We start from the raw sequence: 4,894 nt of genomic DNA on the forward strand, positions 1-4,894 counted from the left end.
AAGGCACCCGAGCAGAATTGTTTCGTTTCAAGAGCTGAAGAGATGTAGTCAACTACTCTGAGGCCTTGTTGAACTGTGGAGTGTCTAGGACGGAATCCAAATTGATGTGATGGAAAACTCTGTGATTCAACGATGGGTAGGATACGTTTAAGGAGGAGTTTTTCAAAAAGTTTTGAAAGGATTGAGGAAGTAATTAAAATGAATAAATGTATGTTATAAACAAACAGCCTATAAAAAAAAAAAAAAATAGAGCTGTTTATTTACAAATGGCCTATTGTATAAAATGAACTAAAATTCCTGCTAGGCTAAAAATAAAGTAAACTGCAAATGCTATTGTAGAATACTAGTTCAAAGGCTATAACTTAAATTAGAGCTTGCATTTTTTCCCAGAGGAGGAGAGGCAAGCATCATTTTAAATATTATGAGATTACTAGTTTACTCATGCGAGAACTCTTGCATTATATGTCTATTCCTCTTTTCTATAATAAATTCGAGTTAGGTTTGACCCGGGCGTTATTTCAAAAACGTTAATGTTTAGGGCTTTAAAACCCAGGGCCCGTTACGTTCCGTAGGAACAAACAAAAATTCGATATTATTAATTTATAATAAAAAATTATTTCTTCCTACTTTGAGCTCAAACAGGGCAACACTTTATATAAACAAAAAATGTGTTAAAATCGTAGAAGTCTTGCGGTACCTACTGTACAATAACACATCCTTCCTTTGTTAGTAGGAGTACACAATGACGTTATTCCCTCTACGAAAATAAACAAATAGAACCATCTATCAAGAGCTTCATTGATTTCCGCAGGCTTTCCTTCACGCTACTTTTTAAAGGATTAAAATTGACAAGATACCGTATTTTCATTCCTATATCTCTATCCCCATATTTTTATTTCCAAAACTTTTAAATTGTTGACAAACGCAGAATTTAGGTTGTGGGTGATATCTTTAAAAGTGTTCATTGTGAACAAAATTATGCAGGAATGATGATTCCACCATTCTGTAGTTTTAATATTATTACATATAGCAAGAATTAAAAAATATACAAAAGTGAAACAGTGTGTCATTCTACCCATTTCGTTATGCTTATATTGACTATTTCAAAAATTCGATGAGAAACAAAAAACGTAAAAAGCCTGTTATATTGGACTCGATCCATTAACAAAAAAAAAAGTATTTATATACGAAGAAAACAACAAGAAATGTCTTACGTTTTAGGTCTTGGATGGCTGCTTCTTCGTGGACGTGTTGAGCAGACAATCATCAATCCGCCCACATATGATGAAATACTGAACCACTAGAAGAGTGTTTCTAGAACTACCTCTTAATCATTTTGGTATTGACCTTCTGGGAGGGTTATCGTTAGTAGCATTTACTTATCGCAGCTGAAAATTGAAACACTATTTTGTGCTAAATAGCTTATGACAATCCGTATTATTAACGATTTCCCGAAAATGATCAATAATCATATTGAAATTATTCATGATATTTTCCACCATTCTTAAATATTCATTCTAGGTCTATGTTTATTTAAATACATAATACATACACTTATCTGTAAGTGAGGAGTTAGTGTTTGATTATAATCACCTTAAAATATTTTGGTATCATAAAGTATATTTTACTGATACAACGAATCATTATTATAGAAGAGGTTTAAACTAATGAGATTAGTATAAGTAATCAGTTAGTAGACTAAGTATTAATTATTAGCATGTTTATCCATCTCGCATTTATTTATCTATATGTATCCATCTGACAACAAATCCACAATGTATTTATCATCTTCATTTGTTTTTATAGTTCCATCAATAGCAATTATGTTTCACTAATTAAACCAGAATGACAAAAAAAAAGACCAATTTTCTCCACGAACTCATTTTTATTCATAGTATTTTATAAATAATAATAATTTCTCACTTTTAAATAGATTCGCCATCTAGAAAACTGTAGATATCCTCTAAACGTTTTCGTGATGTTTAAGAATCGGTTAACCCCCTTTTGTTCTATACTTTTGATAATTTCGAAATGAAACTTACTAGGTATTGGTTACAGTGGATGAAGTTTCTGTTGGGATTAAAGCCAACTTAGTAACATCTACTTCTCCTGTTAATTTAACTCTAGAATTTCCAATGGGAAGAAATTATTTTTAATAAAGAATTCTCTCAGAAAACCTAATTTTAAAACGACTTCATGTCAGTGATTTTCCGATCGGACGGTTCCTGAATGCGTAAAACACCACAAAACAACAATGTTTTACTGTTTTTGATGATTTTCGTACAAACAGTGTGCAATGCCACACAAATTTAAAGAGAAAAATCATTTGGGAATTGAGAAAACCATAAAAAATACTTCATAGTTTGTGACGATTTTCGCATTCAGGACGCATAGGATCGACAAAATCATCAATATAAAATTGAATTAGAATTGGATCCTCTATGAGAATCATTATGTGGGCTAGAGAAGAACTAGAAGAGGTTACAAAGTCGACTTGTCTAAAAAAAAAAAAAAAAACCTTATTCATTACAATAAGGACCTATCAACTTTAATTTCGAAATTTTCAGATATAGATAAAATGGGGATATTTTATCTAGATCTGGAAATTCCGCAAAATATTCCAATAACATAATAAAACAGTTAGCGATTACGCAATGTGTTTAAAGGTTGGTGCAATATTCTGTAAATTCAACGATTAATAATTGAATTCATCCCTAGTTTTCTCGATCATGCGGATCTAGATCAAATTGTAATGAAAAAAATATCAAAATTTGCTGATATTCCCTAAAGTGCACAAGATCTATTGTGCTTAGTCCATCGAATGACAGGGTCACCCTATCTTTTAAATACGCCAGGTGAGGGAGGAATGATGGCAAATCGTCTTCTTATCCTCACACCGAGGTAAGTCAGCTTCTTAACTTCGTATAACCCTCTCCCCTTGGATATCTAATTTAATGGATCCTCTTAAGAGTATGACCCGGGTTTTGGCTGAGGCCATACTCAACTTCCCCCTCAAGTACTACTAACGAACGAGACCGGCGCACCTCTCTTCTTCTGGCTTCAGTCTGACTCTGGTGTTCTTGGCCACGATGACTGCCAGTTTGTCGACGTAAGCCTTGGCAAGGAAACCTTTAATCCTGACGCTCCTGTTGTTGAGATAGCTACCTACGAGGGAGTAAGGTTACTGGGGTGTGTAGCTCATGAATGTCAAACAGGATCAATACTATGTATTTTTCCGCCCTCTGTTCTACGTCCCTACGCATTCTCAGCAGCATATCCGTAGTTCCCTAGCTATGAGTTGAGCAATTGCCGTAGGTGGCTTGCAGCACCACTTAAGATTGTTCTGAGGCTGTTGACGGTCTTGTGCTCCAGGACCTTACTAGCTACTGGGAGGAGACATATAATCCACTAGGCTTTTGGCGTTTCCTTATCCTTGCCACCTCCCTTGTAGAGTAGTCTCTTGTCAACAATCCTCTACTTGCTTGTAAAGTATCCTTATCCAAACACTCATAGAATATCTCCTCCTCGATGTAAAGGGCACTGTTCTTGAGGATTTCAGTATCTATGCTATCTAGCCTTGAAGCCCTTCTAGTCCTCCGCTTGTCCAGAGAAAACTACGGCCCTGTATCTCCCATGATGGACATAGACCGGTGGGTATAACGAGGTGCGTCTGACCATAAATTCATCTGCACTGCCCTGAGACGGATCATCCCTGGGTTATGTATAATCGACTTACATCCTTGTCTTCAGAGGGTGGTTACCTGGGCACCTCCAACCATAGTAGCCGCCATCACATGTAGCGGCTTACTCGTCCCCAGTGCTACCGTGTACGGGATACCCTAGGGACTCTTCTCTTACTACTACAATGAATTCGTCCCAAGACCTCCTCTTCTGATGTGTAGATTCTTATAGGAGTACAGATCTCCTCTCGTCGTCTATGCACTTCTGGTACCTATGCTTGGCACAGTTCAAACGCGTCCACCATGGGACCGGACGTGCTCTATCCTTTCTGCGTTGGAGGACTTCTCTTCCATTGGTGTTATCTCTTTCCATTCTCTCTCAATCAGTATTCCTTGTATTTCACTGCAAAAGGCTCTCCAGTTCGCCTATCGGGTCACAAAGCCCTTTTCTACTAATAGGGACTGCCTTCCTGCTCCACCACACTGAAGGCTTTGACCCAGTGATTGAAGCTCCTGTCTTACCGGAGGGTCTAGCCACTTACGCTTCGCCATTGGAGCCGTGTCGAGTTTCATATCTATCCAATTCCGGCATCTCACCACAACACGAGGCACCTGAGGGCTCGTTCGTACCGAGCTGAAACCTCGCCACGCACTCTTCCACCAATGTCCCTCTAGCATCTGTGCGAACCGAATGCTCCACGCATTGGTATCGGAATAGACTATCTCACTTATATACTCAAGACCTCCACAGCAGCTATATCGTCATCTTCAATAACATTTGCATTCAAATGTCACGGTGGCGTGTATATTGAAACCTAAAATGTGTAAGTGACGATAATGGAGACAGATAGTATCAACTTTAATGGATCGATGTTTTCGCTAAATTATTGACATTTCAAGAATTTTTATAGCGTCCTTCCTTCAAAATGTCTATGTCATTCCTGCTGTTGACAATGATATATCAAAAATGTTTTACATAACCTCAATTGCGCCGAGTATTTTCATGATGATATTATTTAATCAGCATCTAATGAATGAATAATTCAAACGATAGAATCAACATTTACAGCTCTTAAAAAGTCATGTTTAAAACTTTGTAGAGCTAAATTTTCGTTCCTTCTTAGAACACAATAGATGCAGCTACATTGCACTGCCAAAAAAACCTTATCACAGCTAATTTTATATATGTATATATAGTTGACCGTAAAAATTGA

The 4,894-nt window shown here is 36.9% G+C and overlaps 1 protein-coding gene and 1 long non-coding RNA gene across 2 annotated transcripts in view; one reads left to right on the plus strand and one right to left on the minus strand.

The window, feature by feature from the left end:
* AkhR (Adipokinetic hormone receptor) overlaps positions 1 to 1,345 on the minus strand; it is a 31,193-nt gene extending 29,848 nt beyond the window's left edge. The window contains exon 1 of the mRNA XM_014416179.2: positions 1,215 to 1,345. The gene's annotated coding sequence lies outside the window, so the exon portion shown is untranslated. The remainder of the gene's footprint in view (positions 1 to 1,214) is intronic.
* LOC136795109 (uncharacterized) overlaps positions 1 to 4,894 on the plus strand; it is a 65,158-nt gene that overhangs the window by 28,516 nt on the left and 31,748 nt on the right. The gene's annotated exons all lie outside the window — the stretch shown is intronic.

Source organism: Halyomorpha halys, unplaced genomic scaffold (genome assembly GCF_000696795.3).
Source record: "Halyomorpha halys isolate HHAL.00 unplaced genomic scaffold, Hhal_1.1 Scaffold115.1, whole genome shotgun sequence".
In the NCBI taxonomy this organism is placed as follows: domain Eukaryota; kingdom Metazoa; phylum Arthropoda; class Insecta; order Hemiptera; family Pentatomidae; genus Halyomorpha; species Halyomorpha halys.